This window comes from Elaeis guineensis, chromosome 6 (genome assembly GCF_000442705.2).
Source record: "Elaeis guineensis isolate ETL-2024a chromosome 6, EG11, whole genome shotgun sequence".
Taxonomy (NCBI): domain Eukaryota; kingdom Viridiplantae; phylum Streptophyta; class Magnoliopsida; order Arecales; family Arecaceae; genus Elaeis; species Elaeis guineensis.
In genome coordinates this window covers 22,800,457-22,813,352 of record NC_025998.2, presented here as the reverse complement: position 1 = coordinate 22,813,352, position 12,896 = coordinate 22,800,457, and the positions used below count along the sequence as shown (strand labels likewise).

Sequence of the window (12,896 nt, the reverse complement as noted above, 5' to 3'; positions counted from 1 at the left end):
AGCGGAAGATAGTAGATTAAACATTTTAATCTTCTAGGCATGCTTTAGATCAAATCTAAACTACCTATTAAGGATCTATGACATAAAATTTTACATATAAAAATCTGATGTAAATAAAAAATTACATCGATCATGTCGATGCCCTGAATCAGATCTAACCGTTAGATCTAATCAGATGAGTTCAGAACTCATTATCTTATCGCAGGTCGATGATCGTCGCTGCTGATAAGTATGATATGAGATTCTTTCTAATATCGAGTAGCCGCATAGCTCGTCTAGGCTCTACAGATAGTCTACTCGAAGCTCCAAATGAATCATCCTTCTCGAGAGTGCTAGCTCACGTACAAGGTACTGAATAGCTAAAATAGGCTCCTTCTTTCGGATTACCCGAACACTTTTAGATCAAAAGATGGAGCAACTCGAGAAGGTGGTAGTGTGGGAGATAGGAACAAGATCCTCTTGTACTTTTTCTCATACAAAAATCTAAAATCGAAACCCTAGAATCTACCTTAGACCTCACGCTTAAAGAGGAAGGACTCTTCCTCTGTTTCTCATGCACAGAAGCCCACCCCCTCTCTGTTTCATGCCCCCTCTCATTGAGAAATAATTTTCTATGGTGATTTCCTAACCTTTGTCGCACAAAATTTTGAGATATTATAAAGATGGCTTGGAGAGGAAAGGGATAAAGATGAAGTGGTTTGAATTAGTTCGAATTCAAATCATTTTTGAATTCAAACTAAAAATCACTTCATTCTTATCCAAATCGAGCGTCAAAGGGGCAGAGGCATGAGACATTTCTCATGCCAAATCCTTCTCAATTCATTGCACAAATCAGCCTTCCCAAGGAGATGGTGCCAATGAAAGGATAAGGATAAGGTTAAGGTGGTTTCAAGTCAAATTCAAACTCTTTTTGAATTCGAATGATAAATCAATTTATCCTCATCCAAAATAAATTTGAAAAGGGGCGACAAAACCATCTAGGCATGAGAAAAAATTCACATAAAAATTTTTCTCGCATGAAGAAAAGGTGGGCACAGAGAAAGGAGGTGCAGGGGATATGTCCAGTTTGAATTCGAATTCAATTTCTCATCCAATTAAGTTCTTAACTCAACTAAATTAGGTTAAATCCAATTAGATTATTGAACTTAATCTAATTAGATAGTAAAAAATTTTGATTAAATTTTAATTAAATTAAAAATTAATCAAGCTCAAGTTTCGATCAAATCAAGAATCAAACATCCTTAGCAATTAGGTCATTTCATAATCTAATCAGGTCAAACAAGTTGAATCCAATTCACTAACAATTAGTGAATTAATTTATTACAACTCTTGCAGAGGATTAATCATCAATCGAATTGACTATTATATCCTAGAATGATTCTTAATCATCGATCAGCCACATGATCAGTGAGAAATTTTTTTTGAGTGTGATTCATAGGTTTGAACCTAGGCTGGTAGTACAGAAATAATTTTTCTATACCAATCAAAGTGGCCATCTAGCAATGATATCTGATGTCCGGATAGATCGAAAGATTGCAAAGCAACATTCAAGAACCTATTGGCATATAGTTACCGTATAATTTATCTCTTTGATCTTAATACTCAAGGTGACCAAGAATTTAACTGTCAATCCTGAAAAGGTCATCTATATTATATTTTAACTTTTTAAATCTATCACATGGATTATCTCAGTCAAGATTTTACTGAATTGAAATACACTGATGCATTAACTTCTACTTATTCGGAGGGATCAATTTCATTTTGACTCACACACCGACTTTGTAAGTATTTGTCTGTGTCCAAAAATCTTTCATCACTGAATTAAAAATTTAGATAGTCCGGTATCAAAGCACAGTAAGTTACTTGTGAGTCACCATGGTGATCTCAGATTAGAGAGACACTTATATCCATATTCTTTGCAAGCTACTTTTAACAGCAGAGTACTCAGTAGTTGGTCACATTCAGTGAGATGTACTCCTACATCTCACTTGCATACCATGCCAGTGTCTCCACACTCTTTATTTAAGAGAACAACCAACGCATATGGCACACAACGATCTACACTTGATATAGCTATCATCCTAATAATAGCATATTATTTGATCGTGAATAATATTTAAGGATTAAACGATATATCTTTCTATATCGATTCAAATAATCCTAAAGATTTCATCACAAAATACAGAAGTTTAAATAAGATGTAAATATAGTGATGAAAAAATTAAATAATATTTATTAATTTAATAATTTATATACAATTACAATGATTAGCTTAACCATCAATAGACTGACGATTGATTTTGGGATATAATTTTCAACAACTCTCACTTGTACTAAAGCCAATCGGTACAGTATCATATACCCATCTTCGATTTATAATCTTCAAACTCCTTGACATCAAGAACTTTAGTAAATGGGTCGGCCAAATTCTCCTTTCTGTTGATCTTCTGAAGCTCGACGTCACCTTGATCTATGATCTCTCAGACTAGATGATAACGATGTAGAATGTACTTGGTATGCTGATGTGACTTCAGTTCCTTCACTTGAGCAATAGCACTAGTGCTGTCGCAGTACAACAAGATAGGACCATCAAGAGAGGGTGTCACTCTGAGCTCACGATGAACTTCCATAACCACACAACTTTTTTCGCAGCATCGGATGCCGCGATATATTCTATCTCGCAAGTAGAGTCGGCCATGGTGTGCTGCTTGAAACTCTTCCAGTAGACTGCTCTTTCATTTAAGATATAAATATATCCCGACACGCTCTTGCTATCGTCATGATCCGATTGAAAATTGGAGTCTATAAACTCCATAAATTTTAAATTTTATTCTCCATAGATAAGCAACTGATCCTTAGTATTTCTCAAATACTTAAGGATAATCTTTACGATCTTTCAGTGATTCTCATATAGATCGGACTGGTATCTGCTTACTACACCTTGTGAGTATACCACTGATGCGCATCATCAAGGCACCAAAAATAAATCCAATTCTAACTTACTACGTAGCTCGGGTGAATCGAGATCATATCCACAGAGATCTCAGATAATTATTTAATAATTAATAGAAGAAAAATAAAGGATCAATTTTGATTAATTACTAAGAAAATAATAATTTTAATTTAATTCATGAAAGAAAATCAAATAGAAAAGAAAAATTGAAAATTCAGAATTCGTCATGCAAAATATATTTTATTTTCTTTTACTTTTATGTAGTAATGATAAGATTTATAATTAAAATGCAGTGTAATTTATCTTGGATAGGCACGAACCGTACCCTTGGATTATGGCTCATCCATCCAAAGTATAGATTACCTTATCTCAACTACAAGTTAGAGATTTGAATTGAAAAATCTATCTCCCCTAAGCACGCATCGTTCCTATAGATCATGGCGTGTCTGTGAAGAGTATCGATTGTGTATGCTGAATCCAAATCTCTAAAGGAAGAAGAAAGAATATCAAATAAACATGAAGTATAAAATAATTTTTTATTTTATTACATAAAAAATAAATACAAGAAAAAAATAATAAATTCGTGTTGCAGGTTTCATTGTCTTTTCGAGTTGGAGAAGTCTAGCTTTCTATGGAACTCTTACTCACTGACATCCTGGGGCTGAGACTCTTGGGCAACAGCTGAAAAATATTTGATGGCAGCAGAAGGAGAGATGATGGTGCTAGAGAAAAAGAGATTTTAGTGTGGAGAAAGATGGTGAAGGTGTCGAAGGATTTTGCTATTTCATTCTGTATCATTCTGCCCTGCACCGTATATGCATTTCTTTCACATCCGTATAAAGCAAGCTTGGGCTTTATTTTGGACTTAAATTATAAATATTGGAAGTCTTTGTGTGATTAAATTTTCTTGATTGATAATTCCTAAAACTAAACATAAGAAGCATTAAATAAAGATTAAATAGTATAAGTTTTAATATTTTTTGTGTCATATTTAATGTATTCATCACACTCTCTGACTTGAACTTTGCTCGTCCTTGAATAAAGTAAATAAATCAGCAGTGTGTACCAACTCACCCTTGAATTAAAAGTTACCTTGGTAATTCTAATGTCAGATGATATCCGGCTAGATCATTAAAAGGATACTTTATCGGATTATCAATTCTACCCATCAAGTGGTTGAGTGAAGTCCATAGAAATTTTTAAAATTTTTTTTTCACCAACTTTCCACCTCACTCTTTAAATCCTCTAACTTGTTGTGGGCTTAGTGTAGTGTCTTTTTACAGTTTAGTCCTCTTATTCTTTTTTTTTTTTTTTTGCAAACTTTGACTTTTCACTTATACCCTCAAAAAGTAGATTCTTTATTAAGATCATTGGACAGAAGGTTCTAGAATTACTTTAAATTTTTTTTGATCTAAACCCTACAATTTATTTAGCTTCCTTAATAATGTGCTTTCAATATCTTTAAAATTATCTAAACTGTTAATCATTCATTAATTAGAATGTCCAATTAACTTCAAATCAAGATAAAATTTGATACACAAAATTAAGTATGATCATATTTGAGAACTTGATTAATTTAATTATTCTCCCTCTCCAATTTTATTTCTATTGTCCCTAATGGAAGAAGAGAATAAGAAGAATAAAAGAAATTACGAGGAAGGATACCACCTGGATTTGATGTGCCTATGCTATTCATTGCTCGGTGAGAAGGTTTTCCTTTATGGGTGTGATTTGTTTGTAACTCCATCTGTGCCTTAGATGGAATACTTTCTCCAATTTGGTTGATTGCTCTTCTCGAATTTTCCTATCAAAAGAAAAGAAGATAGATAATTGAAAGAAATACATAAGCCGGATTATCTCTCAGGAGTGCTAAGTTTAAAGTCTTTAGCCAAACTGTGCTGAATATCATTCGATTGGATCTATTAGATCAATAGATTCAATTAATTATCTATCATTGATGACTTTCAGATATGATTTCAGATGCTGGCCATTTACCTTAAAAGTGTTCTCCTGTTTAGGATCTTTGAGCTCTATAGCACTATGGAGAAATACCTGAGTCACAATAAAAAGTCCATCCCAGTGTGAACAAAGTTTATCGGAGAAAAGATGCAATCTAGAATTGAAAAGCCATACTTTTTGATTGGGCTCGAATACTTTTCGTGCAATAAATTTATCGTGGTATGCTTTAATTCGAGCTTTATAATTTCTAGCACTCTCATACGCTTCATTATATAGCTCTTCAAGTTCATTTAGTTGAAGTCTCCTATTGAAACATGTATTTCTCATGTCAAAGTTAAATTATCGTATAGCCCAAAATGCACGATGTTCCAATTTCACCAGCAGATGACAAGCATTTCCAAATACAAATCGATAAGGAGACATTCCTATGAGTGTTTTAAAGGTAGTTTGGTAGGCCCATAGTGCATCATCTAATCGCACAGACTAATCCTTTCTATCGGACCTGACCGTCTTCTTTAAGATATGTTTGATCTCTCTAATGGAGACATCTACTTGGCCACTTATTTGGGGGTGATAAGGTGTGGCAATTTTGTGGCTTATCCCATATTTTTTCATTAAATTTTTAAAATACTTGTTCATGAAGTATGTACCCCCATCACTTATGATGGCTCTTGGACATCCAAACCGACTAAAGATATAATGCAGAATGAACTTGATCACGATTTTATGATTATTGGTTTGGATTGCTATGGCCTCTACCCATTTTGAAACATAGTCTACTGCGACCAGTATGTACTCTTATCCGAATGAAGAAGGAAAGGATCCTATAAAGTCGATTCTCCAGACATCGTAAATTTCTACGACCAGAATAGGGGACAAGGGTATCAAATTTTTTTTTGAAATATTTTCTATTTGTTGGCATCTTAAGTAATTACGGTCAAAGTTGTGTGCATCTTTAACCAGTGTTGGCCAATAGAAACTACTTTGCAGCACTTTTGCTGCAGTCTTCTTTCCACTGAAATATCCCCCACATGCTAAAGAGTGGCAGAATGTGAGAATGCTTTGAAACTCACTCTCAGGGATGCACCGACAGATTACCTGATCGGGGTAGTATTAAACAATTCAGGTTCCTCCCAAAAGTAGTGTTTGACTTGTGAAAAGAATCGATCCTTCTCCTGCTTGGACCAATAAGAAGGGATTTGTCTTGTGGCTAAGTAAGTAACGATATGAGCAAACCAAGGAGGGTTGTTGGAAGAGATTGCAAAATGCTGCTCATCAAAAAATCCATCCTTAATTGTATCCTTATTGTGTTCAACCAAAATCCTAGAAATATGATCTGCTACCACATTCTCTAAACCTTTCTTATCTCAGATTTCTAGGTCAAATTCTTATAAGAGAAGAATCTATCTGATTAGTCTAGGCTTGGTATCTTTTTGGATAACAGATGCCTTAAGGCTGCGTGATCAGAGTAAACTAGGATCTTTGAGCCTAAAAGATATGATCTAAACTTGTCTAAGGCAAACACAACTGCAAGTAATCAGTAGTCGTGTAATTCAATTGTGCATTAGAAAGAGTTTTGCTTGCATAATAAATCACATGAGATTTTCTATTTATCCTTTGCCCCAAGACTACCCCTACAGCATAGTCGGATGCATCACACATTATTTCAAAGGGTAGGGTCCAATTTGGGGGTCTAAGTATAGGTGTAGTTGATAGTACAGTTCTAAGAGTATGATATGAGTCAAGACAGTCTTTATTAAATTCAAATGAGCTATTCTTGGCAAGCAAGTTGCACAGGGGTCTTGAGATCTCACTGAAATCCTTAATGAAACATCTGTAAAATCCAACATGACCTAAGAAAGATCGTGCTTGTCAGATCGAGGTTGGAGGTGGGAGTTTTGAAATTACTTCGATTTTAGCCTTGTCTACCTCAATCCCCCTCTCGAAAATAATATGTCTGAGTATAATTTCTTCTCGAACTATGAAGTGGTTTTTCTCCCAACTTAACACCAAGTTCATCTCCTTACAATATTTGAGAACTTTCCTAAGATTTCAGAGACAATCGTCAAAAGTGAAACCAAACACTAAAAGTCATCCATAAAAATCTCTAGAAATCTATCGATCATGTCTGAAAAGATGGCCAACATACACCACTGAAATGTGGCTGGCACATTACAGAGTCCGAATGGCATGCACCTGAAGGCAAATGTTCCGTAAGGACAAGTGAAAGTGGTTTTTTCTTGATTTTCAGAGAAAACAGGTATCTGATTATATCCTGAATATTCATTCAGAAAATAGAAGAAGCTCTGATCTACTAGCCGTTCTAGAATTTGGTCAATGAAAGGTAGTGAAAAATGATCTTTCCTAGTGACAACATTGAGTTTTCTATAATCTACATACACTCGCCAACCAGTTGTTATACGAGTGAGAAGTAACTCACCTTCTTCGTTCTCTACCATGATAATACCTGACTTTTTAAGTACTATCTAGGTTGGACTGACCTATTTACTATCCAAAATGGGATAGATAATCCCTGCATCTAGCCATTTTACTACTTCTTTCTTTACCACCTCCCGCATATGCATATTAAGTCTCCTCTGCATGTCTCTATAGGGTTTGGCATTTTTCTCACAGTAAATATGGTGCATGCAGATAGAAAGGTCAATACCTTTCAAATCAGCAATCGACCATCCAATTGCTTCTTTATCTTCTTTTAATACACCTACAAGTTGAGATTCTTGATCAGAGGTTAGGTCAGAAACAATGATAACAGGAAGGATATCATTGGGTCTGAGAAATACATACTTTAATGTGGCCGGAAGGGATTTTAATTCAAGAGTAGGTGGTGCTTCTAATGATGGTACTAGTGTGCTAGATTGAATGGGCAATTGCTCATACTTTACAGTCCAAAGAGGAATGGTTTTAGAAGTGGGTGGTTCTAATAAGGCATTTACTTCCTCGATATACCCATCAACATCGAAATCATCTACTCCGAAGTGAGTTAAACATGCCCGTAAAGGGTCTTGCATGAGCATGATAGGGATAGTTTCTTCTATGATTTTCTCTAGCACATCAACTTCATTACAATCATAAGTTGGTAGTCCCTGAGAAGCATTAAATATGTTCAACCTTAGCTTTTTGTTCCCAAATGATACGTCCATGGCTCCTGTCCTACAGTTGATGCAAGCGTTGGCCGTGGTCAGGAGGAGTCGTCCTAAGATGATAGGGATTTGGGTAGGGTTGCTATCAGATTCTATGTCCAACACCAAAAAATCTACGAAAAAGTAAAACTCATCCACTTTTACCAACACATCTTCCACCATCGTGGGTTTTAACTCTTCAAATCCAAATAGGTCATATACAGGGCTCGGGAGAAGGTTGACACTTGCACCTAAATCTAATAATGCCTTCTTAATCATGAGGTCTCTTATGACACAGGATATAATTAGGGTATCTGGATCTTTGAGTTTAGGTGGGGTGGTGTGCTGGAAGATTAAGCTAACTTGCTCAGTAAGATGGACTTTCTTAGGTGTTTGTGCTTTTGATCTATGCTTTTATGTGCACAAGTCTTTGAAAAATTTGGCATAAGTTGGGACCTGTTTGATTGCATCACGAAGGGGAAGGTTTATCTGAACTTATTTGAAAAGTTCTAACATTTCATTCATCTTAATGCCCTTCTTGTTGAGAGATAGAGGAGATTCTAGAGCACTTAGAAATGGAGCTTTAAGTGTGGGTGCTAGTATAATTGGTTCCTTCCTCTCCTCAATGTTGTTCATTTCTAGCTTGGTTGGTACTGCTTGTTCTAGTTGTTGATTTTTTTCTAACTAGTTTAAGACTAGCTAGCTTAAGACTTTTTTGCTTCTAAGGGTCATTATAGATTTTGCATATTCGGGACAAGTTTCAAGGCCAGTGGGGCTTTCAGCCATATACTGTCCTTTAGAATTGCTGATGGGCTGGCTTGAAAGTTTTTCTTCCTCTCTTCTACTAAAAGCAGTGGCTAGTTGACCTATCTGGGTCTTTAGCTTGGCTATTGATTGTGGGAGTGAAGGAGATGGGTGTTCATCTCGAGCCCTTTTAATGCTTGCAATACTTTCTCCTCAAAGGCAGAACTATGATTGCTAGGAGGGATTTGGGATTGTGGGGCATTCGGGTACTGAGAGTATGAACTGTCTCCTGGTGATTAGGCCTAAGTGATGCTGGATTGGTCATAAATTGTGATCTCCAAGAAAAATTCAGGTGATTCTGCCAGTCCGAATTATAAGTATTTGTGTACGGATAATTTTGTGCTCAAGGAGCCATTCGGGTTTAGGTTTGGTGGGCTTGCTTTCAAACAAGCTCAGAAAATTGGTATGCGGTTGGACAATCACCTATCGAATGTGTTGGACTCAAACAGATTATACAAACATCCTGTGATTGTGAGGATGGGGAAAAGGTGTGCCCGACTTGCAGTAGTCGGTCAAATTTTTGAGATAGTTCATCTACCTTACTATAGATATCCACAGAACTACCTACCTCATATATTCCATCTCATTTTGATCCAACCATGGGAGAGTCTATACGGGCAACCAACATGTGATGTAATAAATTTTTGCTTAATATTTCAAAGAGCTGCCAAGCTTCATGTTCATTTTTTAGCATGAATGTCCCATCATAAGAAGAGTCAACTATTTGCCAGTGCTTTTCTGACAAACCATCATAGAAGCACTGGACTAATTGCTATTTAGGTATGGCATGGTGCAGATATTTTCTAATCAATTCTTTTAATCTCTTCCATGTTTTGTGGAACATCTCACCATCCATCTGGGAAAAACTTATGATTACTTTTCTAATTTGATTAGTTTTTCCTATAGGGAAGTATTTCTTCAGGAATTCCTTTTGAAGTTGGTCTTAGGTCGAAATTGTTACAGTATCTGAAGAGTTCAACCAATACTTAGCCTTATCTTTTAGGGAAAATGGGAACAACTTGAGTTTGAGAGCATCATCAAAGAAATTTTGGATTTTAACTGTTAAACAAATTTCAAAAAATTCGTCTAGATGTTTGTAAGGGTCCTCATTCGCAAGTCCATAAAAAGATGGTAGCATCTGAATCATGCTAGACTTGATTTCATATTGGACTACCTCAACAGGGAGCACTTGTATACAGAGAGAGTAGATGTATGTTGAAGGAGTGAAGTACTCCTACAACTGTCGTGGTGGATCAGTCTCGTAACTGTGGTCCATGATTCTATTTCGGTTGGCTCTAATGGTTCTAAGAGTTCGTTCTATTTCAGGATCTAATGGTTGAATTTCTGGTTGTAACGATCTACGACCAAATATATACCTCCACAGTTATACCTTTAGAGCAAACACAGAAAATCTCAATTTTTTTTATAGTTTTTTTTTTTTGATAGTGAAAAAAGAGTGAAAGAGGTCTAAAGAGAAAAGCCTAAGAGTCCTTAATCTAAGTTAAAGTTTTTTTAAAAAAAAATTAAATTGATTTTTTTTTAGTTTTTCAAATATTTATCCAAACAATTACTTCTATCTTAGGTTACTTTAAATCTAGACAGCTCCTAACTTTCAAGACCGTCTTGGAGCTCTCCAAGCTAAAAACCAACTAGCTAACTAGTCAGATAAGGATAAGATCGATGGGAGGCTCCCCGTGCTTTCGCGATGGACCTAATTAGAGAACCATCTTTCTTCGAGCTCTTATCCCTGAACCTCTTTCCTAGACACCAATCAACTAGCAAATCCCGACCCGATCTAACTCATTCGGGTGCCTTGTCCTAATGAGCTTGAACACCTTAAAGCCGATGTTTAATTGATTTTAAAATTAAGGCTTGGGGTTAATACAAAATGATAGATTGTGATTTTTAGGTTGAGGGGTGATGAAATCTCCATTTTATCTGATTAATGAGTTAGCCCTTAAGATATATTATGACCATGCAATGAAACAAATCAAAGTGTTCAAGCTTATAATTAGCATGCAGTCAACACTAAATTAAATTAATTTATTTTTTTTAGATTTTATGATTAGGTCTCTAATTTTCTAAATAATTTATGAGATGTCAGTATAAAATTTCTAAATTTTACAGGAATGTAAATTTGACTAAGAAAACTAAGCAAGTTAGACAGCACTAAAAATAGATTAAACTATGAACAAAAGGTAGAAAATAAATCAAACAAAAATTTTTAAGTTAATTACCTTTTCATGTCCTAGGACAATCATTCAATGTAACTTTCAGTTATGCCAGGACAACCTTATGTCAGGATAATCAAGATTGATAAAAAGAATGAAAGTGATCTTTTTTTTTTTTAGAAACAACTGTGCCAAGGATCCTCGACAACGGTACCAAAATTTGATGTGCGTCGTCAAGGCACCAAAAATAAATCCAATTCTAACTTACTATTTAGCTAGGGTGAATCGGGATCGTATCCACAGAGATCTCAGATAATTATTTAATAATTAATAGAAGAAAAAGAGAGGATCAATTTTGATTAATTACTAAGAAAATAATAATTTTAATTTAATTCATGAAAGAAAATCAAATAGGAAAGAAGCTTCGAAAATTCAGAATCTACTATGCAAAATAGATTTTATTTTCTTTTACTTTTATGTAGTAATGATGAGATGTGTAATTAAGATGCAGTATAATTTACATCGGATAGACATGAACCATATGGCTCGTCCATCTAGAGTATAGATTACTTTATCTCAACTACAAGTTAGAGATTTAAATTAAAAATACAATAATCTATCTTTCCTAAGCATGCACTGTACCTTACCTGTCGATTATGGCATGTCTGTGAAGAGTATAGGTTGTGCACGCTGAATCCAAACCTCTAAAGGAAGAAGAAAGAATATCAAATAAATATGAAGCATAAAATAATTCTTTATTTCATTGCATGAAAAATAAATATAAGAAAAAAAAAATCTATATTACAGATTTCATCATCTTTCTGAGTTGGAGAAGTCTAGTCTTTCATAAAACTCTTGCTCACTGACATTCTGGGGCTGAGGAAACTCTTAAGCAACAGCTGAAAAATATTTGATTGCAGCAAAAGAAAAGATGATGGTGCCAGAGAGAGAGATTTTGACGTGGAGAAGAGTGGTGAAGGTGTCGAAGGATTCCCCTATTCTGTTTTGTGATTTCTTTTAAATAGGGCTCCAAGCTGCGTCCCAAACGTGTCGGTTTCCGCAGCTCCCGCATCGGTTTCACTGGCTTCCACATCTGTTTCCATCCGTGTCCACTTTTATTTTGTTCCGTTCCACGTCTGTTTCACTTGCTTCGCAATACCTCCACTATCGTGCAGCTTCCATATTTGAAATCACATCCATCCGCTACGATTGAAGACTGGGTCTTGTACGCGTCCGCAATCCACTTGCCACCACGTTCGCTTGCGTTCAACTCCCGTGTCAGCCCGTCGCTCGAAGACCGCTTCCCTTTTTTTTTTAAACCCATCAGCCACGCCACATAAAGACAGCACACTAAAACTCCCAGCCATTTAAAAGCTCATTAAAAGCATATGGGTTCCTTCATTTAATTCATCCACATCAATATCTCTTCAAGATCTCTTGGCAATATCTTTTTTCCGCATCCGCATAAAAAAAATTTGGGCTTTATTTAAAACTTGAATTGCAATCACGATTGCATATACATATCATAGCATATATAATAAATTTCACTGTCGATGCATATAAAATTTTATTCATATATTTTTTTCTTTTAAAGAGTTATCGGACAATCACTTTTTGAGAAAAAAATTTTATGATCTATCGGAACATAATTTTTTTTAAAATTCTCCATGCTGAATCTTTTTAGCACAATATCGATGTACATGGACTGAGATAATCCAAGCAATCTCTTACATCTATTTCTATAGATTTTCATCCCAATGATGTAGGATACTTCTCCCAAGTCCTTCATGTAGACTGTGATGACAGCCAAACCTTTATTTTCTATAATGTAAGGATGTCATTCTCGATTAAAAGAATATCATCGACATA

At 35.3% G+C, this 12,896-nt stretch overlaps 1 non-coding gene across 1 annotated transcript; it reads left to right on the top strand.

The window, feature by feature from the left end:
* The first annotated feature begins 9,638 nt into the window (after positions 1 to 9,638).
* On the top strand, positions 9,639 to 9,744 carry LOC114912847 (small nucleolar RNA R71). The gene has a single exon (XR_003798778.1). It is a non-coding gene; the product is annotated as a small nucleolar RNA R71 (small nucleolar RNA).
* Positions 9,745 to 12,896: the final 3,152 nt, after the last annotated feature.